This window comes from Heloderma suspectum, chromosome 5 (assembly GCF_057233095.1).
Source record: "Heloderma suspectum isolate Gila_16-S chromosome 5, 16-S_ref, whole genome shotgun sequence".
Lineage (NCBI taxonomy): Eukaryota > Metazoa > Chordata > Lepidosauria > Squamata > Helodermatidae > Heloderma > Heloderma suspectum.
In genome coordinates, this window is record NC_139462.1 from 87,218,121 (window position 1) to 87,241,627 (window position 23,507).

The 23,507-nt window shown below is 46.5% G+C and overlaps 1 protein-coding gene and 1 pseudogene across 1 annotated transcript in view; one reads left to right on the top strand and one right to left on the bottom strand.

Moving 5' to 3' along the window:
- SORBS2 (sorbin and SH3 domain containing 2) overlaps positions 1–23,507 on the bottom strand; it is a 399,410-nt gene that overhangs the window by 143,972 nt on the left and 231,931 nt on the right. The window lies entirely within an intron of this gene.
- Positions 6,485–7,928, top strand: LOC146344097 (uncharacterized; annotated as a pseudogene).

A 23,507-nucleotide genomic window follows, 5' to 3' on the forward strand; every position in this document is an offset into this window, starting at 1 on the left:
TTTGCACATAATGCTAAGCCATGATGTAGTTTATTAACCAGCTATAAACCTCAAATAGAACCCTGGTTTGTTTTTGGTTTATGAAGTTTGGTTTGTTTAAACCATGGCTTGTCATGACGTCCGAATCCAGAACTCTTGCTTTTTCCCTACTTCTTTGCACTGCTGTCTGCCCTGAAACAGAGACATCCTCCAAGAGCAACCTGAAAATGAAAATGTTCTGAAGGTTGGCAAAATGGGCAGGAGAGAACAGGCCAACATGCCAGAGTTGGAACCAAAGAACAAACCCTGGGTTGCAACTCTGGATTGTTGGGGAGAGGCAAGCCAGAGTTCCAGGTTCATAAATAATCCTAACCAGGCCAGGGACAGAGCACCCTTGGCTTGTTTAGCCACCCCCCCTGGCTGGAGGAGCCAAGCATGAGACATTGACCACATGTACTTGCATGCTGGCTTGCTCACAGTCACAGTAACCTAGAGTTTAAAACAAACCTGGGTTACATTACGTGTGAACTGGGCCCAAAACATTTTTTTGGTCTGGCCAAAAAAATGCAGATCCACAGTGGGCTCACCCCCTTAAGCTATACACATCTAGATACACCCTTTCTAAAGTAGTTTATATCCACACGGAATGTTCAGCCAAAGTAGAAACTGCTATTCAGTTTCAGGGACTGTGCTATTTGTGATCTTTAGCACAATTAGAAGGGTATTTTGCTAAATTATCTGCTCATGCTTCTTACTAGCTAATGTGTTTTTTAAGTACACAGATTTGAAAAATAAATTGATTCTCTGTGGAGTGTGACAGTACAATCTCCAAACAGAATTCTGCAAACTAGTGGAGACTAACTGTGAATTAATGCACTGGGAAACTGTCATGAGGGAAATAGTAATGAAAGGAGATAATTAAATAGATCTTGCAAGTGGCAACTCTGCTTTGACGTTTACCAACATAGAAACAATGCATAGGAAGGTGACAACATAGCCAACAGTGGGTACTGACTTCCAGATAGGTCTTTTTTGAGTGATGACACCTGGAAATCCCACAAAGATTGTACCAGTCCCCATGCTGATTGCTGCTAGTTCACATGCCCTAGCTAAATGAGCACAGAACACAGCAAGCGGAGTGACCAACCAACTACTGTAGCACCAAACTCCCACTTTCAGGAAGGGCTATTTTGATATACTTCCTGTTCTACTTCCTGTGCTGGTGCTACAGTGGCAGAACAAGCTGCTGTCTGGACGTAAGTACCTTTAGGGCGCAATCCTATCGAGGTAGGCAGTCGCCTCCGAACTCAGAGGCAACCGCCTATCCAAAGCAGGGCAGGAGAGGCACAGAGGGGATCGTTCCCTCAACGCTTCCCCTGCCCTACTTTTTTGGCTAGACAGCCGATTGCGGCTGTCTAGCCGCGGGAGCGCAGAGCGGGGAAGGAGGCTGCTGCATGACACATTGGATGTGTTGTACACACAGCTACGCCCTCCCTGCCCCAGAACGCCCCCAGCCACACCCCTTTCTGGCCACTCCACGCTCCTCTTGCATGCACGGAGGACTGGGCTGTTCCGTGCTGCCTCGGAGACAGGGCAGAAGTGGGGGGAGGTCGGTTCCCAGAAAATGGCATATCCTATGGCTGTCTAGCTGCTGTCTAGCAGCCATAGGATTGCTCCCTCCAAGAAACAAGCACAAGAAGAAAAGATCTTCTGGGTGACGAGAAGGGAAAAGAATGAGAGAGCTGTCCATCAGAACAGCAATTTGATTAGCAAGCAACAGAGCTGATGAACAACCAAGGGATTGTAAAAAGTTCTAATTAAATATTGTGTGATTTAAAAGAGAAATAATAGGGAGCAACTCACCTGAAAATGTCATCAAGAAGTGGGTATTCTTATAAAGATGGAATTTTCAGCAGAACATATAAAATATGTATAAATCAGAACAGGGAAAGAATACAGCTAGACATGCAGAAGAAATCTACGCTTATTTACTTAAAACATTTCTTGGCCCCCTTTCAGGGAAGAATCCCTCCCAAGGCAGCTCACAGCAATAAAATACATAAAATTTACATATTGTTAATGCCTTTTATTTTCCCAAGTGGTGAGAAATTCTAGGGACAGTGCTGTAGGTTAAGCACAGGAATGAGGAGAGAGAGAGAGAAAGAGAGAGAGAGAGCGCGCAAACACGGGTGCGTGCGTGAGCACTGGAGATTTATGGAGGGTTTATAATTTTTGTTTTGTTTTATTTACAAATATATAAGTAGGGCATAGTAGAGGAATACAGTGCCTTCAGCAGAAAGTATAGCCCCTAGTGCTACATCAGGTCCCCAGAGAGAGCAACTGCACCCCAAGGATACTTCAGCTTTGGCCATCTTACAGCTCTCTCCCGTTCTCTGTCTGATGGTCTCTAAGCTCAAATAAGGCAGGAGGCCTAGCTCAGTGGTAGAGCACATGCTTTGCATGCAGAACATCCCAGGTTCAATCCCTGGCATCTCCAGGTAGGGCAGGAAAAACACCTGCCTGAAACCCCGGAGAGCCATTGCCAGTCAGCGTCAACAAATGCCACACCCCGAGTCCAGCTTGCTTGGCCTCAGGGTGGGCCATTGCAGGCAGATGGGGTGAGATGACATGCTTGGCTGCGACTGGTGGCCTGTGGTGGTCCCACCAGAAGTGGGAGGGGGCGGAGAGCTGTCGTAAGCTCCTTGCGCCACTCCCCAACACCGCTCCAACATGCGGCTGCAGGGCGGGTGCCACATGATTCTGCAGCTGAGGGAACGGGGTGGCAGTGATGGCGGCTCGCCCTTGAGCGGGGATCTGCAGCAGTGTTCCCTGCTTGCTGCAGGACACTTTGCACAGCAGCGGCTGCATAGGGCAAGCGGCGGCAGCAGCAGCTTCTCCTCGCCCAGACGCAGACCGGCCAAGGTTTCTTGCTGCAGTGGTACCAGGCGGCGGCAGATTCCCTCACTCTCAGGCCTGGGGTGACGCGAATCGTGCCCTCTCAGCGATCCCAGGCCTCACGGCCTGGCTGGCCCTAGCATCTGGCCCAGGCTTTCCCTCAAGGGGAGGCTGTGGGGTTGCTGGATCTGCGGCATGGAGAGTCTCCAGGTGTTCCAGCCTGATCTTCAGGGGCTGGCTGGCTCGAGGGCTGGAGGTGGCCTCTGGGGTATGTGTTCTTTCTAGGTGGGTTCTTTCCCAGCCTGAGGGAGGATCTTCAGAGTCTGTGCCACCACCTAGGGTGTAGTACATTTTAGGCACAGCCTAAGGAACCACAGGCGCGGGCTCAAGGGGGGGAGGCTTTTGCCTTCCTTATATTGAGCGAGGTTGAGGCTTGGGGGTGTTGGTGGGGGTGACCACCTGAGAACCCATACATACGTATTTGGTCAGCAATTGGCAATATACCCCCTAAAAAAGGACAGAGGGACAAGAAGGGAAAGGGCAAAGCCTCTTGCCAACCAGCAAAAAGGCCTCAATGGAGGCAGGAATCTTCATCAGAAGGGGAGGGAGAGCCCGATTTGGCACTGATTCTTGCATGTGTGGAGGCTGTGGAAAAAGATAATGCGATTACACCCCCATCTATACCTAGGCCAAGCATGCTGGGTGGATCGCAGCCTGAACAGACTAGGCGGCAGACCCAGCACACGTTGTTTTTTTCTCTTTCAGAGCGTTTAGATGCGATTGAGGCATCTTCCTCCCCCAGCAGAGGAAGGACCAACATCTGCTGCGACGCAGCCATCGGGGTGAGGGGCAGCCTTGCTTGCTGCATCCCTAGGGGACCCAGCTCTGACTGTCCCAGTTGCAGGTGAGACAACTTCCTCTAACACCTTCCCCTGGCTGGGGTGAGGCCTGATGGGGCCGTGGGGATGGCTTCCATGGATGACTGCCCCTAGATGGCCCTTTTCTCCACCTACTGGAGAACAAGTTGACCCAAATGCAGTTGGGAACAAGATTTTGCCTCCGGTAGTCATGCAGCCCCACCTGTCCCAGGAATGCCAGCAGCAGGGTCAGCCATGTCACATCCCAGCTCTGACGCCTCTGGTGTTGTAAGTGCACTGGAAACTTCCATATCCCCCCCCACGTGGCCTGGAAGTGACGCCGTGCCCTTTTGGGGCCTCTGGCAGGGCAATCCATCACAGTGCTGGAGGCCAGTTCAAGTCAGCCTTCTCCAGCAACGGTAGCCTGTGCATCAGTTCAGCAGGGCCCTGTGGGCCCTGCCAAGGGAGTCCAGTTTCAATCCTCCTTAATACTTGCAGACCTACAGTATGTGCCAATGTTAGGAAGGTACATCTACATCACTAGGTTTTCACCTTTTGCCTGCCACTAGGGATAAGATTTTACACGGAGAATTCATTGATGTTTTCTCCTTGTTATTCCGTGAACCAGACTCTAAAGATAAGGAAAAATCTGGTGATAAGGAATAAGACAAAGGCAGGAGGAAGAAAGTTGCCCGCACCTGGGCCAACTGGCTGCCAGGCTTTCTGATTTATATGGGTGTATTACAACAAGAATTCCCCAAGGGAGGCTGGATCCTTACTAAATATTTAGATATGATTTATACAGCATACATCGAATATGAAGGCGGGGATTGGCTGGCCTATGACAAGGCCTTTCGTATGAGGGCCACTGTTGACCCCTCCATCCACTAGGACATCAAGGAACAGACTCCAGCTAGACCAGGATTTGGCGACAGATCAGACAGCAGTCATATTTTGGCCAAACAGCCACCCATATCGACCGTCCAGCCGAATGTGGGGCAGGTGGTTCAACACTGCTTGCTTTGCTGGGAGTACAGTTCTAGAGGGTTCCCGAAACCCATGCTGCTTCCACCATGAACGTTCCATTTGTGGTGGACAGCACCCATCCCAGAATCAAGGGTTGGTGGGGTCACACGCGAGACGGACAAGGTGGTAGGAAATCCAGGGGCAGGCAACAACCTCCTCCCAAAGGGACCTAGCCCAGTTAGGACTGAGCCCCTTCGGCGGCTCCTGTGGCGATATCTGTGGAGGGAAGAAGTGGTTTACCTAGACCAAGGTTTTACGCATGGTTTTAGAATCCCTTTTCAGGGTAAGCGTAAAGCACAATTCTCTAAGAATCAGAACTCTGTTCTCAGTATGGTCCAGCTGGTAAAAGCCAAAATTGACAAGGAAGTTGCCATGGGGTGGGTTCTTGGCCCATTTACAGCACCGCCGATCCCTAACTTGCGGGTTTCTCCCTTGGGTATTGTTCCCAAAAAGGTAACTGGGGAGTACAGGTTGATTCACAACCCCTCCTTCACAAAAGGCGGTTCTGTAAATGACGAGATCCCAGAGCGTTTGTGTTCGGTGCAGTATACTTAATTTGATTCTGCAATATCCATGGTCTGGAATCTCGGGCATGTGGCATTGATGGGCAAGTGCGATATACAGTTTGCATTTCGCATTTTGCCGGTCAATCCTTTGGATTTTGACGTTTTACGGTTCTGTTTCCAGGGAATCTTTCACCTGGACAGGGCTCTCCCTGTGGGATGCTCCATCTCTTGCGCCATGTTTGAAAAGTTTAGCACCTTCTTGGGCAGTGAGAGATAAAACAGGGACGCTGAGTGTGGTCCATTATTTGGATGATTTTTTGTTTGCTGGCCCTTAGGATTCTACACTATGTGCTGACTTAATGCGAGGTTTTGCCTCATTGGCAGATGAGCTAGGTGTCCCTGTGGCTCATGAAAAAACAGAGGGTCTATCTTCAATTTTAATGTTTTTGGGGATTGAGTTAGACATGATCAACCAATGTTGCAGGCTCCCAAATGACAAACTTTTTGTCCTTGGGAAAAGATACACATAATACTGTGTTCATGCAAAGTCACCCTGCACGCATTGCAAGAGATGGTTGCTCATTTAAATTTTGCATGTAGGGTAGTTGCCCCAGGCCAGGCCTTTCTAAGATGGCTCTGCTGGGCCATGTGTGGACTGCAGTGACTGCACCACCGAACCAGAGTCACTTCTGCCATGCGATGTGATCTCGAGGTTTGGCTTCAATTTTTACAGGGGTTCAATGGCGTCTCCTTCTGGAGGCACAAGTTGCTCCTGGACGCTGACTTGCAGGTTCATTCTGATGCTGCTGGGTCCCTGGGTTTTGGGGTGATCTGGGGTGATCATTGGTGCGTGGAACTATGGCCCAAGCATTCGTTAGCAGACCAAATTGCCAAGGATTTGACATTTTTGGAGTTTTTTCCAATCTACGTAGCAGTGCACACATTGGCTGACCAACTTGCCAATTTGGTGGTTCACTTTTGGTGTGACAATCAGGCCACTGTCCACATCATCAGCACCCTGTCTTCCAGCAATGCCAGAGTTATGCTGCTGGTAAGGGTGTTCATGCTGCATTGTCTGCGACATAATATCTGGTTCTGTGCCTGACACATACCTGGCTTGGACAATCTGATTGCTGACGCTTTGTCGTGTAACCAGATCGAACGGTTCCGGGAGTTGGCCCCTTGGGCACATCCATTGCCAGACCCCATGCCAGCAGAACTATGGCAGATTGGTGGACTGAGGCAGAGCTCACCATGATGAACTCCATAGCTCCTAGCACAAGAGCTGCTTATGACAAAGCAGGTAGGGAATTTCATGATTTCTGATGCAATTGGCAGTTACAGCAGTCATGGCCCATCCCTGTGGACCATCCTTTACAATTTTGCGTGTCTTTCAGGAATAGGGGGCTTTCGGCAAAGACTATAAGCGGCAAGCTGGCGGACCTGGCCTTTTGGTATAAATTCAGGGGTGTGGCAGATAACACTGTGGATTTCAGAGTGCGGTGCGCCATTCCAAGTTGGGCCAGGATGTCACCCACACCCGCAGATTCCAAGCGCCCCCTTTCTCCGGACATCCTTTTAGAATAGGGATGTACGAATCCCCTTACCTTGTGTCTGCGGGGGGGGTGTCCGCCGGGGGGGTCCTCTGGGGGGAGGCAATCCGTTCCTCCCCCTGGAATCCTCGATGGGGGGGGGGAAGTGATCCATTCCTCCCCCTGCAGAATCCTAGCTGGCTGGCTCTGCGGAGCTGCCAGCCGGCTCCGTCCCAGCTCCTATCTGCGTGGAACAGTGCTCTCCAGACACAAATGACATTAGCTATGCTGTTTGCATCCCTGTTTTTTCACGCGACAGGCTACATAAGTTTCTACGTAAATAGAGACACGTAGCCTATCACGAGGAAAAACGGGGACACAAACGGCGTAGCGGACGCCATTTGCATCCGATCACTTCTGGGTTCCACACAGACGGTGGAACGGAACTGGCCGGGGGGGATATTCGGTCTGGAGACGCACAGGTAAGTGTGTTCGTTCTGTCGCGGACTTCGGGGGGCCAAATTCACTGGAATTCGGCCTCATTGGAGTCCGCAGCAGATTCCGTGGACATCCCTGTTTTAGAACTCCAGGGATTGTGGCCATCCATATGTGCTTCACATTTTGAAGCATCATTGTTTCACGCCGCTGCCTTAATGGCGTTCTTTGGGGCTCTCCGGATTTCCAAGCTGGTCGTGACATTGAAAGGTGATGTATCTGGCAGAGCTCTGCGATATTCTGACATCCAGGTCCATCCCAATGTTGTTAGGATTTAGCTACGGAGGTCCAAGACTGATCAGACAGGTAGGGGTGCCACGGTGTCACTTCTGTCAGCACAGGCTGAGAAACTATGCCCTGTCAGGGCAATGGCTGTTTTTCTGGACTTAACTGGGCCCTCAGAAGGTCTGCTGTTTTGCCATTCTGATGGTTCTCCATTAATGAAATATCAATTTTGGGCCTTTACTAAGTCATCATTGGGTACCCTTGGTCTAGGTAAATTTCGCTTTGGGACACATTCTTTCCAAATAGGGGCCGCTTCAACAGCTGCGTCACTGGGTTTCTCAACTGACCAGGTAGAGGCGGTGGGCAGATGGCGCTCCAAGGCCTTCAAGGCTTATGTCAGGCCTCTACTTTGATAAATGGTGGCAACCCCCTCCCCCCAGTTTTTATTCCGGTTCTTACTATTTTCTTGTTTCCTCTAGATTGATGGAATGGACGTGAACTCGTGCGTGTGCTCATATGTGGACACAGCATGGTGTTCTGGGCTGGTCAGAGGGCTTCCACGTCAGGCTGTGGACCTCAGCTCAGACTGTCCCGGCATGCCTGTATACAGTGGCTTGGCAGACGCAGCATGTGGTGGGAGCACCTTCTACCCACTCTACTCCATCAAGGTTTGCTTTGTGTCCCCCCACAGGTTTTGGTGATGCATCTTGGGGGGAATGACCTGGGTTGTTTAAAAGGCAAAGGCCTTCTTTTGCAAGCATTAGGGGATTTTCAGGTTCTCAGGCACTGTTGGCTGGGGGTAACTATCGTTTGGTTGTGCTTGCTCCCCAGACTTTTCTGGTGGAATGTTGGGAACCAGCGGGCCATTGAAAAGGCTCAGCAGAAAGTTAACAGGGAAATAGCTCTGGGGATATTCCAGCATGGAGATGGGATCACTTCTTATCCAGAAATTCTACGGATGCAGGGGGAGTTCTATAGGCAGGACAGGTTGCACCTGTCCAATTTAGGTAATTATATATTTTTGTTGGATCTACAAAGGGGCTTGTGGGAAGTAATTTAGTGCAGGTGGGGGGAGTTTGATTAAACTTAGGCTTGTCGCTTCCTGTGGCTGTTAGGATGGGCACTGGGAATGAGAATAGGGATGCTGAGCATTCAGAGGCACAGTTATGGTGACAGGTGACGCCTGAGGCCTCCTACTCTGGGTTTTGTGGCCCATCAGGGGATAAGGGTTACCTGGGAGGCCAACTCATCTCACCCACCTGGTGACAGGGGAAGGCCTACCTCCCCCCTCAAGGGGTAGCCCTGTGGGGTGGTGAGATGACATGCCACCACACAGGCTTTGAATGTTTTCACCCATGTCAGGGACAGTTAGTGGCTGGCCCAGTTTAGTTGCCCATCCTGTTTTTTCCCCTTTGCAGATTTATCAATAAATGTGGCCCAATTTGAATGCAAGAACCTGTGTCAGTCTCTTTATTTCCCCATCTCCGCTCACAATACTGGGTTAGATAGACCAACGATCTGACCCAGTATAAGGCAACTTCCTATGTTCCTATGCCTGTTTCTCACTTACAGCCTTGAAGAGCATAGATCTTGGGCTCCACCCTACAGGCAAATTGCCTGTGCAAGGAAGTATCCAGTCATTAAGAAATAGTACATTTTAAAATACGTTTTCATGATTCAATCCTTGACTCTTAACAGATGATATATGAGGTAAAGTTCACAATAATCAAGGCAGCCAAAGTCACAATGCTGTATTTTCTAATGGCATGCTGAGAACTGACGTTGTACCAATTCAGATTGGCAGAACTGTTTGATCCACTGTGACAAAGCCACAGAGGAAGAGAGAGATTTAAATTTGAAGGAAGTACTTATGTATGCTGTTACCGAATATTCTATCAAGTAAGGTTTTCCAGTAAATTCAGTAGAGTTGCAGTGCCTGTTATATTATTTAACTGAAATAAAAATCCATCAGAATAAAATTGGAACAGGTGTTCCAAGTGCTTCAGTTAGAGAGCATCTTATGTGTATTTGGAAGACACAGCGTGGAGGGAAAAAAACCTGTTCCATGGTGAAAAATGTTAGCCTTTTTGTAGGTTCCAATGTTAGTGATTATTCAGTGAACAGCTGAATAATCAACAAAACAAAAATCTCAGAAACTATTGAGTATTGGATTAGTGTTGTTAAACTGTCAAATCAGTTTTATTATGTTTGTACTTGTTGCCCTGGGAGTACCTTTTATTGAAGATGTGGAATACAAATGGTATGAACAACAATAACGATCAGCAGTTCTACTTTGGGATTTCTTTGCTAGTAGAAATCCTTTTCTGAAGTTTCCTTCTCTTCTGCTGTGATCATTGATTGGCTAGTAAATTTGCTTTCTTTTCAGACTGGGTGAGCTGTTCAGCCATTTGATTCTACATACAGAGATGCCCAGGGGGAGGTGATCTGCTGATTTCTGTCACAAACCACATTATAAAATAATGTCACAAAAACACAGGGGCAGGGATTGACCTTTCTGCATTTCTTGCATGCATATTGCATTTCTTTTTTGTATACACACTCATGGTGCTATATATCTAACAATCCTCAAAGTAACAGTGACACTTGCAGAAGCACAATCCATTACTGCAGTTTTAGAACCTATGCCTGCTTCTCTCTAAGATATATTAGCATTTCCCCAGATTCAAAATAGAGCACTTTGCTCAGATAATGTGAAAGCCCTGCAAAAAAGGCACTACCCAGGTAAAATCTACAAGAGCTGTGTACTACAAATGGGAAATAAATGTGCAATACGCTGCAACTGAGCCGTATAGAGCTTTGGATTTGCTCAATGGTTACAACCCACAGCACAATTAATATGCTTAAAATAACACTGAAATCAGTAGAATTTAAGTGTGCTTACCAATATGGATGGCTAACGTGTCATGAAAGAGCAGGCTTTGGCTAATAAGACACATTGCCTTCCTGTAATATTCTTCAAGGATCTGGCGATCTCCAGGACATTTTTGCAAGTGATCAATACCCCTTCCTGTGATTTAAGCATTCCCCCCCACACACACACAGTAGATTTTTTCCCCCCTTACAGCAAGGCAGGTAGAATGGGGAAAGGCCTGGTTCTCTAGGGGTCATAATTCAAAACACTTAAGTGACTATGTAAATAGCAGTGACTTCTATTTGATAATAAATCATATGCAGGCACCCACAGCACAACATGCCTATGGTTAATATGCCTGGGTAAATCACAATTTGTAATGCCTTGTCAGCATTAAAATGAGGGGGGGGGGAGATTATACTATTACATTACAGGGTCGCAGACGGGAGGCGACAGAACAGCTGTGATTGTGTAGAAGTTATATCTTTGTACCCAGAGAAGGCTGAGACAGGACATTTGTATTACAGTCTGAAGGCTCTTGGAATACGAGAACTTTGCTTGCTCAAGTTAAGTACTGGGTTATGAAGGACTCACCATTCATTGGCTCAGGAACAATTCTTCAATCTTGTCAGCTTGGTAAATGAACCATTTTGATTTGTGTGGCAAGGACAGTTAGAAAAAAATGAGATGCCTATTCCAATTCTTTGCTGGAGTGCGGACTTAATGATTTATGGGACAATCAGAATGCTCTGTTTATGGAGCGTAATTCTGGCGCTCCCAAGCATATCAACAGCCTACAACTTTTGAAGACAAGTATTTCCTTATGAACCTAACAGTGAGTATATTCTAATTTCTGGACCATTCTGACTGTGGCAGCATGGCAACCACTTCCCAATACAGCTGCTTAATATTACGATACTGCAGCTTACTGGAAAAAAAGAAGTCTGGTGTATACATTTTGAATGATTAGTTGCATATGGCATTTCAGCCACCATCTTGTGTATACATACTTGGAAGTAAAATTTATTGAAATCAGTGAGATTTAATTATCTGACAAAATGCACAGGATTGGGCTGTATGCCTATTGTAATGTTCTTTTCCTCATTATGCCATAGCAAATTACCCATATCAATGGTGAAAACAAGCTCGTGATTATACAGATTATATGAATTGCAAATCTTTAATGCATTCTAACAGTGAAAAATTCATGAATTCCAGTCACATCGGTTTAAAATATAATCTTTTAGCAATGACTGCATTCATAAAAAATGCAATAAATCTTACTAGAAAAAAAGCTGTACTGTCCTTCAGGACAAGTGATGTTTTACGATATTCTAGGCAGTTAACACAGATGTAAATATAGCCACTTGAAAAAACAGACCGGCCATTATATTTTGGTAATTCCATCATTCATTTTGCAATCCCAAGTACAGAAGTTGCTTCTGTATTTCTGGGACTGCAGGAAATCCTATGGGGCTCTTTCTACCAGACACCTGGCATACCCAATTTTGTAGTATTTCAAAAATAAACATTAATCTCATGCAACGTATTATAAAGATTTAGAAATATGAGCTACAGTCTTGAATGACTGTGGATTTCATACATAAAATGATGATTCTAGTGAACTAATCAACATTAATCTATAGTTATATGAAGGAGAACAAGTGAATTAGAGCCTTTTAAAAACAAACAGGTAGAAGTGATGGAGAGAAGTACCGCAACAACCAAAATATTCTAACTGCTTTCACTACTACAAATCTACAAAACATAAAGGACCCATTGCTGCATTTATGAGTCATAAAATCCCCACTGTACTCACCCATAACAATCTAGATGTGCACATATCATAGAAAAGCCATCATGGCCATCTAAATTATCATTGTCCAACTTTCACAAATTTTTAAGGACAACACAGCACAGTTTTCAGCCTCTATTCCAGAATAAAAGTCCAGGAAAAGTCCAGGGAATCCTTTGCTTTCAGTTTGACAAATGCAGCAGTACATGAAATGCAAACTGAACTATATTGATGCACAGCAGCGAGTTGCCTCTGGACTCAGTATGCTTAGTAACTATTTGGTTTCACACTGTTTTGTTTGGATGACTCATACACACGATGCATCCCCGTTAATTTTTTTTTTTTTAAACTTATGCTGTTTTCAGATGTCTGGCTGCTAGCATTTTTGCAAGTGTTGATTGTATGTTTGCATTTGTGTCTCAAGTGTGTCTACAACAGGGGTGCATAACCTTTATCAGGGTGTGGATTGCAGGTTGGAAGACCAGCAGACATGGCCACTGACATCATCCAGCCCTGGCCCTGCACATTTCAGTTTTTCTCAAAGCAGCCACTCTCCCTTGAGCCAGCAGAGTCCTGGCTTCACATGGCAACCGGTATTACCACGTGGACACTGCACAAAGCGCCTCTTTGGCACAGAGAAGTGTGCCAAAGAGAAGAGTAGCTACTCTTTCCCGTGCCTGCAAAGTTCCCTAACTGGCCACATCCCCACTGTTATCTCTGATCTGAGATTAAAAATATTAGGAGGGATCCCAGCATGCAGGGGAATCCCTAGTTATCTCCAGTCTGAGATTGGAGATAACTGTGGGGATTCTCTCCAGGGGCGGATGGGAATTATTTGGCAATGATGCCTCCTGTTAGAAAGGCAGTTACTGAGAAAAACAAAACAAGAGGCAGAACAGAATGAGCAGTTACCAGTCCCATATGGACACAAGGCAAAAAAGAGACTATAACGTTCTTTAGTGAAGAAAAGGTAAACAGCTTTACTCACAATATAATCTTGCATATAAATGCAGGTACGGTGTAGCATTTTCAAAAGAGTTTGTTTGGTCCATTTGTATTCTATACACCAGAAGGAGAAAGAGTGCAAACACAACTGCTCCCAGCAATGGAGGAGGTCAGCGGGGGGGGGGGGGAGGGGAGGAGCAAAAGGATCAAATCACAGGAAACCACACTGTAGACTATAGAGATCCTAAGGCTAACTGTGGCCTAAATCCCCGACACTGCCCCCTTCCAGTAATTTGCAGATGACATTGCAATATTCCCAACAGTTTCCTCTGTGGGGTGGGGGTGGGGAGCCAAGCCCCATCCCCTGGATGAACCCCAGAGGCTCTGCAGGCTGGGCTGAGGAGCCCTGTAGGATGGATTAGGCCTGTGTGTCTGGGGTTCTGCACTCCTAGTTCACAAGAAATTGCCGTGGATGTAGCAAGGAGCGTTCCATTATTTCCATCTTCACTGCATGTAGAATGTATGTGCCACTCTGCTTTGCCTCATTCCCAGAGTTATGGCAATTTGTGTTTAACCAATGAAGGTTGTTACAGCCAGGTGAAGGAGAAATTGCTTTACAATTTTCTCTCAATAAATGGGGATGAAATTCTAGGAAAGAAAATTAAGAAAGAAGTCTGAAAAAACATTGCAACTGGAATGATGGAACATGTTACAGAAATTATGAAATCCTCTTCTTTGGAAGAGGATAGTTGGATGACCCTCCATCAGATCTAGGGAACATTGTTGTTCTGCGAGCTTTGACTAAATTACCCCTAATATATATTCAAACTCCATTACTATAGTCTAGCATAATGTCTTCGAGGTAATAAACTAATGGTGCCTCCTCCCACTTTCTCAATTTTTGAAACTCATTATGTTATCAGCCTCAGTCCTGGCTCTGGTTGGCCCCTGCTGCCCTATCTTCATTTGAAACCCAACAGTTCAGAGGTCCTACTTAGGTTAACCTATTGAACATGTTCAGCAACGTTCTCCAGAACTTGCTATTTTTCTGCCACGTTGAAACCTTATGGAAAATCCCTCCTTCCTCACTGTCCCCTTGCTTAATAGAGATAACATATGATTTGTTATATTAGTTATTGGGACAGCAAATAAAACTGAGTGCCAATATTCTTGCAATCGCCATCATATTTCCAGTTTCCACTTAGCACAAACATATAGTCCTGAAATCTAGCATTTAAATAGTTATGATTCCTGAGTCATTTCTGAAATTACCCAGACGACAGGCTGAGCATATCTTTCTCAGTTATTAGCACAATGTCTAAATAGTCCAAATTGTGTATGCTGTCTATTTTTCAGAAGAGAAGATGACTCACTGCCATAATATGTAGACTAAACTCTGCTCAATTTTGCATCCTTGGAACATGGAGCCATCTTATTTCTATGTTTTGCATAGCAGTTCTGAGCACATTTTCTTTGTTTAATGAAGAAAAAAGAATACAACTTATTGAACAGGAGGACAGCCAGAAACGGCAACTAAATTTATTTTGGACAAAGTGGCTGGGCCTCAGTTCAGGAAAGCAGCTGAGGGCACATTTCTATGCATCTCTGGAAAGAAAAAAGTCCTAAAACTCCCAGCATGCCCAAGCTAGCATGACTGGCTGGGGAATGCTGGGAGTTGTAAGACTCTTGTTCTGCCTAAACATGCATAGGATTGTGCCTTAACCACACTCTAAATTTTAAGTGCTCAAGGAGTCCCTTAGTCTTCATTATATCCATACTTTTAAATATCTTACTACGAAAAGGCCCTACAAGATCAAGGTAAGCATTCAACTCAAAATGAATGTCCTGATTATTCTAGGGCACAGTTTTGGCCATCTTCCAACTTTCTAATAGGGGTTTATACAACTAGCTTGAAAAGCCCTCATTATGGTTATAAACAGAAAATAGACTCTGTTGTTCCTGGTCCAGCCATTCCCATCCTCTGGTGTCCTCCAGATGTGTTGGACCCCATCAGCTTCAGCCAGCATGTCCAATGGCCATTCTGGCAGGGGATGATGGCAGCTGTAGACCTTTTTTTCTCTGCTCATAATACTAAAAGCCAATGGGGTCATCCCATGAAGCTGATGGGCGGGAGATTCAGGACAGTTAAAAGGAAGTAATTCTTCACATAGCACATAGTTAAACTATAGAATTTGCTACCACAAGATGTAGCGATGGCCAAGAAACACAAGCAGGAGGGTGCTATTGCAGTCACAGGAGCTGGTTGACCACTGTGTTAACAGGATGCTGGACTAGATAGACCCTTGGTCTGATCCAGCAGGACTCTACTTATGTTCTTATATCTGGAGGGCATGAGGATAGGGATAGCTGTCTAGCCCATAGACACCCATGGGGAAAAAACTATTTGGGTCAAATACCGATAACTGTCAAAATCAGTGTGTTCCTCGATAGAGGGTTCCCCTACAAGTGACCTTGAACTGTAAAGATTTTGTCACCCTGCTGAAATAATGTATTACTAGAGACCTAGATAAAACATTTGCTTAGTTAGTTCAATCAATATATGAATTCTATTTCCAATCCCTATTCTGTTTGGCCTCCCTGGCTAAACCCCTCAAGCCCCCCCCCCCCCCGTGCCTCTCAACCTTCCTCATCCTGTCTCTATAAGCCCTTTTTGAGATTCTCTCCCCAGCCCCTCATTCTCACATTTCCATGCCTCCTTCATCCCTTTTTCCATCCGTGTCCTGCTTTTCAGCCCAATGCCCACTCTCTGCCCTGCTTCTTTCTGCCACCCTCATTCTTTTCCTGCTTTGGTTCTTTTCCCACTTCACCTTCCAGTATACAGTTTAATGGAGACAGAAGTGTCAATGCATCTCTGGCTGCATTGAAATCACACTGTAGCGAGTCAGTCTGAGGTTGGGCAGCTGAATGTTAGAGGGCCTTGGACAAACCTATCTGAGAAGTTACTTGAGCAACTTTTGTCAAACTGATAAATTGCTGCTTGTATGACATGGGCTTTAGAATGGTCCCTTATTGATGCAGACCGGCTGATGGAAACAGAAATGTGCTCATGATATAGAGTGTTGCAATCCAACATTTCTGGAGGGCACCAGGTTGGGGAAGGTTGATATATATTGACCTTCTGAGTTTGGACAGGAATTGTAAAGATCATACACCCACAGTAATGGAGCAAGAAAAGAGAATGGAACAATCAGGAAAACATTTCTCATTTGACATGGACTCTCATTGGATAGCTGTGACAACAGCAATCCAAAATGACAGCCTACTTTTGCAAGTTTAGCTGCTTTGGAATACTAATGGTAATATTTAGTCAGCCTTGCAAAACCCTGCTTGAAGCCTGTAAGCTCAGAAAATCACCACTTTGCCAGATTAATGTCATGAAGATGGATGCTGACAAATTCTGACTGTTGTATTGAATCACTGGAGAGCATAGGTGAAGCAAAGGGAATTGGCAACTGTCTTGCCAACTTCCTCAATCGATATGTCATCAATCACTTGGCTTATTTATACCTGTGCTACAGCACTTTCTGTGTATCATTTGATTTGCTAACAGTCAACCAATATTACAGGACAATTTGCCGTAAGCATCTTAAACAGGATGGATCAGCCTGTGAACTGAAAATAAGTGTTACGACAGAGCAGGTCAGTGCGACTTATGATCCACCGAGCTAAACAGCCTCATGATTCTTGGTGCCAATACTTGGCAAATGGGCTGTGTTTGGCTTGGCGGGTCACAAGCTGTGCAGAACTGTCAGGGCCGGTAGCAAGGGCAGGCATGGTCAGGCACCTGCTGAGGGCCCACAACCCAGCAGGGCCCAACTGACAAAAGTGCCCCGGAGTTGTTCCACCTCTTCACCATTGCAACCTGTTTGTTTGCCTGCCTCTTGCCTGGGCCCAGACAATGGTGGTGGTGCGAAGGAGGAGCAGTAGATGCTGCTACCCGCTTGCTCACTGGCTCTCTGCCTGTCAAGCAAGCAGGTGTCAGGGTTGGATCGGAGCCCATAGAGCTCCAAAGCAGCTTTGATTCTGAGGAAGGGAGAGAAACTGTGGGAGAGGAACCTGCGTGCTGTTCAGAGGCACCGGCGGAGGGAGAGCCCCTCCCTGCTCACACTCCTGAGAGTGGTAGCGAACCTGGCAGGCAGGGGGAGGGACAACTGAAGCTTCTGGATGCTAGGCGTCGGGACACGCAGGAGATGGAGGGCGCTGAGAGGAGGCGCTCAGCCCACTTGGCGCGACGTCAACAGCTGCGCCCCGATGCCCCACGGGAAAGGGGTGGACTTTCGCCTCCTAGCTCTTAAGTTCAGAGGCTTCCCGCCTTTACCCTCCAAACAGAGACCAACTGATTCCCTAAGGCTAGAAACCCCGGATAGGTGGCTCTCTCTTAAGTTTCCCTCATTAGGCCCAGGCAATCAGCATCTGTAAGCGTCATTAGGTTGAATGGAAATAAAGCCTTGGAAAAGAGCCCTATCGTCTGCGTGTTGATTCTGGCTACTTAAGGATTTCAGAAGACAGTAAGGGCGCTCCTGACAGCTTGGTCTCCGTTTGGAGGGTAAAAGCGGGAAGCCTTAACTTAAGGGCTAGGAGGCGAAAGTCCACCCCTTTCCTGTCTGGCATCGGGGCGCAGCTGTTGATGTCGCGCCAAGTGGGCTGAGCGCCTCCTATCAGCGCCCTCCTTCTCCCACTTGTCCCTGCGCCGGCGCCTAGCATTCCAAAGCTCCAGTTGTCCCTCTCCCTGCTTGCCAGGGTTGCTACCACTCTCAGGAATGTGAGCAGGGAGGGGCTCTCCCTCTGGTGGCACCTCTGAAGAGCGCGTGGGTTCCTCTCCCACCGTTTCTCTCTCTTCCTCAGAATCAGGACTGCTTTGGGGCTCTATGGGCTCCAAACCAACCCTGACAGCAGGTGGGAGCAATGATAAGAGACAGGAGGAGGAGCAGTGGCAGCTGGTGACAACTGGAGGTGAGAGGGCAGACTCACTGAGGGAGGGGGCCCACTGAGACTGTCTTGCCCAGGGGCCCTCAAAAACCTGGAGTTGGCCCTGAGATCTGTGATAGAATCATTATAGTGATAGAATCATTACTAGGGATGTTGGAGTTGAGAAGGCTCACATCCTTGAGAGCAGGTCTGATCCAAACAGGGTTGTGCTCACCTTGAACCTGTGAGCGTGTTGCAGCTGCCTCCCAAATTTTTCCCAAGGGCTCGGTTATGTGGTCTGGTGCAGGGGAAGGACACACGCAGAGTGGGCAATTTGGAAGCCACAGCAGAGCCCGTTTCCTCACTGGGGATGAGACTGGCACTACCGGTATCACACTCCCCAGTGAGAAACCAACAGTTTCCATCATTTCAGCCAAGCCGACGGCCCTCAGAAGGCTTCCTCCCTGGCAGGAATGATGCCAATAGCTATCCGCCAGGGACTGTAGGACTGACAGTCCCAGTCCCATCCCTGGTAGGGAAACAAACGCAACCAGCACTTCTGCAGCACTGGCCGCCATTGCCTTCCCTTGCCCCCAAAGGTGAGCACTTTGAATGCCAGTGAGCCTCTTTATGAGCACTCATACCAAATGCTCGCAAACATTCAGTCCCTTTGGGCACAAGCAGTGGGATGCTCATGCATCTCTTGTCATTTTTTCTTCCCTACTGAGGTATTAAATAGATTTTAAATCTGCAAATCCTCTTTGCCCAGAGACTGTAGTGAGGCAGGGGGGAAAAACTGAATGCAGGCACCATGAACAATGATGCATACCACCTTCTCCTCTCTGGGGGAAAAAAAAACCCATTGGTTCCACAGTTAGGATTTTTAAAAACTAATGTAAACAAGCAGTTCTTTTGGCAGGAACTCCAGTCTGCTGTGGGAAAAATGAACTGAGATCCTTTGATAGAAGCATCTTCAAATTTAACCAGAGCTCCTTAGTGTCTATAAAGATGGCTAGAAGAACTGCAAGCAAAAGAAACAGGTGGCTGCCAATGCATTACTCTAAGTCAGTGGTTTGAGGATTGTAGCCTAAACCTCAAATTCCTACAAACATTCACTGCCACTGGTCTCACTTATCTAGCCATATGGAAGTTAAATATACGGTTGGGTCCTTAATGGGCCATAATTCTTCAGGAGAAGCTCCACTATTCAGCTGAAAGTGTGATGGTATCTAAGCACCTGCTAGGCCTAGAATCCAGGCTGTTCATTTGATTCATTGCCAATCCATGTAAGTCACCAGTCACATCTTTGTGTATTATTCACACATTACCGGAGTATTGATGCTCTCAGGGGTTTATATGGAATTGCCATATCAGAGTGCGTAATCCAGTGCAGATGTATGTTACTGCTGCATGACCTGATGTACACAAGCTGCTGAAGATCAAGGGTCAAAACATATCCAGCTGTTGCATAGACAGGTTTTGTCACAGGAGGCTGGTGAATCCAATTTTGGTGGGCGGAGATTCCATTCTGGGTTTTAGTTACAACCAGCCAGAAGTCTAAAGGAGCCATCCAACGTACTAGAAGTCTAAAGGAGCTATCCAAGGTGCTGGAATGTTCCCAATATGGGTCCAGCACCTTGGATGGCTCCTTTAGACTTCTGGCTGGTTGTAACTAAAACCCAGAATGGAATCTCTGCCCACTGAAATTGGATCCACCAGTCTCACCTGGGTTTTGTTACTGGATACTGCTGCTTCGTCACAGGTTTCAGCAGATGTGCTTTTGACAACTCACAAATTTTTGATAAGGATGTGCCAGATTTCTTACCTGTCCATGCTCTTCTGCCTTTTAACACTTATCATGGCCTTCCCCAAGCTGGTGCCTTCCAGATGTTTTGGGCTACAACTCCCAGCATTGCTGTCCACTGGCCATGCTGGCTGGAGCTGATGGGAGTTGAAGTCCAAACAATCTGGAAGGCACCACATGGGGGAAGGCTGGTTTAGCAGGTGGCAATACCTATCTCCATGCCTTGAAAAACTTCTCCTGCTGAGCTCTATAGCTCAAGCTGCTATTAACAGCTCAGGAGCAGGCCAGGTCATTTTGGTGCTCTGCAATTTAATTGCGTCTCTTAACTGTGTAAGTAGAAAGAGTACTGTGGTCTGGTTTATTGTGTTATGCTTTTTTGTTTTTAATGGGGTATACACTGCTGTAAAATCATTCCTTTTCAGTGTTCAGCAATTTCTCTAGAGAAGTATCTGACCTAATTTTACCAAGCCCACTGACTGCATTCACAATATTGCAATAAGGATCCAGTGCTCATATGTGCTATATTCCTAAAAATGTAGGTGCCAAAACTATCAACGTGTTAATGAATCAAAGGGAAAGCAATGATTTCCACTTGTCTTCCCTATTCCCTGCTCAAAACTTTGCCTCCTCCTCCTCCTCCAAATGATAAAATTGAAACCATTTACTCTGATTTCTAGGGATGTACGAAAGTGACTTACCTTTCGTGAATTATGTTGATGGTGTGGGGGGAGGCGTTCCGTCCCTCCCCCCGGAATCCTGGCCGGGGGGGGAGGTGCTCCGTTCCTCCCCCCCAGAATCCTTGAATGGCAGGCTGTGCTCCGTGGCAGCTCCGCGGAGCAGCCTGCCAGGCCCGGCCCAGCCAGGACAGAGCCGTCCGCAGCCGGATTTCCGGCCGCGGAGGGCTCTGGGTAAAAAACAAAACAAAAACAACCAACCGCGTACACAAATGGCGGCGGCTATGGCCGCGTTCCTTCTATTCACCATCTTAATCTACGTAAATATTTACATAGACTATGACGGCAAAAAGGCGAACACAAATAGCATAGCGGGCGCTATTTGCGTCCCTTTTTCATTACCGTTTTAGCCTACGTAAATCTTTACGTAGGCTAAAACGGTGAATCAAAAGGGGACGCAAATAGCGCCCGCTACGTTATTTGCGTTCCCCTTTCTTTTCGCCGTCATAGTCTACGTAAATATTTACGTAGATTAAGGCGGTAGAAAGTTTTGTTTTTTAAACCCACCCAAACATGATAGGCTACATAAAGATTCATGTAGCCTATCACGTCTTTTTCCCCCTTTTTAAGAAAACCTAGCCACGATAGGCTACGTAAATCTTTACGTAGCCTATCACTTTTTTTTTTTTTACACACAAGCCTGGAAATGGTGGTGGCGGCAGACGGTCGGAAGATCCGCCCCAGGTAAGTCTCGTCCCGGGGGGGATCCGTGGGGGGGTGGGGGGAGTGGCAGGCCGTTCCACCACGGAGTTCGGGGGGTCGAATGCACTGGCATTCGGCCTCACCGAGATCCATGGCGGAATTCTCTGACATCCCTACTGATTTCTCTACCTCGCTTTCCCTTCTCTTACACCTTCCTCAACCCTTTCCTCCCCACTAATTATTAGTTTTTTCACAGACTGCCAATTTTTAAAAATACGATGTATGTAATTAGAGACTGTTGTTTGATTTTGATAATGTATGTGATTTGTATTTTTTTCATGCTGTTAACTTGGGGACAAATTCACTGTTGGTAGTAGTATTAGCTCTTCTTCTGAAATAATGCATAAATAAAACAACCACAAACGTCTCTGTATTTTGGTGTGCATATTTAAGTTCTTTTATTGTAAAATGCATACTAATTCTTTAGTCTGATAGTGAAATGCAGGCCCAGTATGCTTCACTTTAATATGAAGTCAGCCTGGTTAAGTACCTCCCCCCCCCTTTTCAGGAGATCCTTTGCTTAGGGAGCAATCCCAAGGTGGCTGGGGAATGCTGAGAGTTGTAGGCCTTTTTTCTGTTTAAACGTGCATAGGATTGCACCTTTGATTTATTTTTTTCCTTATCAAGCGCCTTTTATATTTCCCTCAAATCAAACATTTGTGCAGTGATTAATTTTTACAGTTTTTCTTTAAATCACCACTTTTTAACCGTTCATAATTGTTCACATTTGGAACGGAAGTGGCTTTGTGACTGACACAAGGCCAGCCAATCAATGCTGTGGGACAGCTTCCCCCTGAGCCCGCTCCAGGTGAGGCTATACACAATGTAAATGTCAGTGGGTGCATGTCCACAGTGGGTTCACTGAAGTATACATGTCTGTTCGCACCTAAGTAGCACCCATCTAGGTTTTAAGGCACATGAAATTATAACAGTAAGCAACACATATCTATGCATGTGTTGCATATCACAGACATCCCCTTGATCTGCCTTCTAGATTTAAATGCTCTGAGAATTGCTGTTATGCATTCTGGATTTGAGGTTGCATCTTGCCTTTTCCAACTTTGTGTATAGATCTGGGTCAGAGTTGGGCAGGAAAAGTAATTATCTGCAGTGGCAGAACAGAAGCCCTGTTCATGCCTTAGTCACATGAATGGGAAATGGGGGAGAATAGAGCAGTGGGGCCACACATTTAGCTCCATCCTCAAAGTCACACTGCTCCTTCTGCCCACAGCACCAATGTGTTGAATGTAATTTCTGAAAGGGGAGGGCTCCTGTACTTGTGGAGGCTCCTGAACCCTCATTATGCAGGGTTCTAAATTGTGCAAGGAGCTTCCGCAAGTACAGAAGCCCCCCCACCCCTGAAGTTATGCAGAACACACCAACAGTGGTAGAGAAGAACGATGAAACTCTGGAGGCAGTGTTCCATGGATGGTCATGCTCCCCTTTTTGCTCTGCATGCTCTAATCAGGCAAGTAATGGATGAACAGGGCTAGAGAATAAATGACTGGTAATGTTCAAATGGAATAAAGGGCCAAGGCTGAGATGGTTCTCCTGACTGATTCACTTAAGTCATGTCTACCCTGACATTCCTCAATAGAGCTCAAGGCAGCTAACAACAATAAATCAAAGCAACGATAAAGGACTAAAAGCAGCAGTATAAAAAGATGGAAAGTATGAACAGTCATTAAAACGATTTAGGGTGAAATCCTATGCATGTTTAGACAGAAAAGCATCCTAAAACTCCCAGCATGGCTGACTGCGGGATGCTGGGAGTAGTAGGATGCTTTTCTGTCTAAACATGCATAGGACTGCGCCCTTAGTCAGGAAACTTCTAACAAGTTAAAAACCCAATTTAGTGAGACTACAGCCGCTCATGCCCCAAAAGCCTTCATCAAAAGGAAGGTTTAAATAATTCAGTGGGTGTCTGTTAAAGAAGAAGCCCTTCTCCCTCTTATGTATAACATCTGCTAATGTCAATAAGGTACACAGGAAATCAGGTTGGCATCAGTGGAGGCTGGTGGCTCCAATGTCAGTGGGGCGGCAAACCCACTCTAGGTTTCAGTCAGAACCAGTCAGGCCTCTAAAGGAGCTATCCAAGGTGCTGAAGCATCTTGGATAGCCCTTTAGAGTTCCTACTGAAACCCAGAACAGATTCTCCGCCTCACTGACAAGGGAGCCACCACCCTGCACTGGTTGGCACCTGTTTCTTCC